A 772-nucleotide genomic window follows, 5' to 3' on the forward strand; every position below is an offset into this window, starting at 1 on the left:
CAGCAGGACGGACTTTAAAGGAAACTATCAGCAAACAGGTCTGACAACCTGGAATAGGAAAGTTCACAATGAAAACCTTCCTGTTGGGTCAGTGGGAGGAATTTCCCAGAAGAGGCACAAAAGAGGAAACACTGCAGAGAAAACAGCAGAAAATAAATCCTGATGAGAATCAAACAGCTTCATGTCAGAGAAGAAGAGTGTTGATGGAGATCAAAGAGCTCATGTCAGGATTCGTCCTCAATCTGTCACAACAGAAAACACAGTAAATAAATGAAGTTGTTATAAGGTTAATATACAGCTAATAAAAAGTTTTTATACAGTTAATAAATTAAGTTATTCTACAGTTAATAAATAAAGTTATTGTACAGTTATTACGGCTCAGAGGCCAATCCAGAAAAACTTGACATCTGAGAGTTTAAATCAGAAATAAATGATTCACAGCTTTAATGAAAAGTTTCTACATTTATAAAATCGGAGTTGTGTATCTATGAAATTAAACTAAATATTACACAAAAATACACACAATAACACACAATACACGTATACACATCAGAGCAACAAACTGCAGAAATTACACATCATGATGCTGCCACCACCATGCTTCACGTCATGATGCTGCCACCACCGTGCTTTAATCATGATGCTGCCACCACCATGCTTCACATCATGATGCTGCCACCACCATGCTTCACATCATGATGCTGCTACCACCATGCTTCACATCATGATGCTGCCACCACCATGCTTCACATCATGATGCTGCCACCACCAT

The sequence above is a fragment of the Amphiprion ocellaris genome, chromosome 15, assembly GCF_022539595.1.
Source record: "Amphiprion ocellaris isolate individual 3 ecotype Okinawa chromosome 15, ASM2253959v1, whole genome shotgun sequence".
NCBI classification, from domain to species: Eukaryota; Metazoa; Chordata; class Actinopteri; family Pomacentridae; genus Amphiprion; species Amphiprion ocellaris.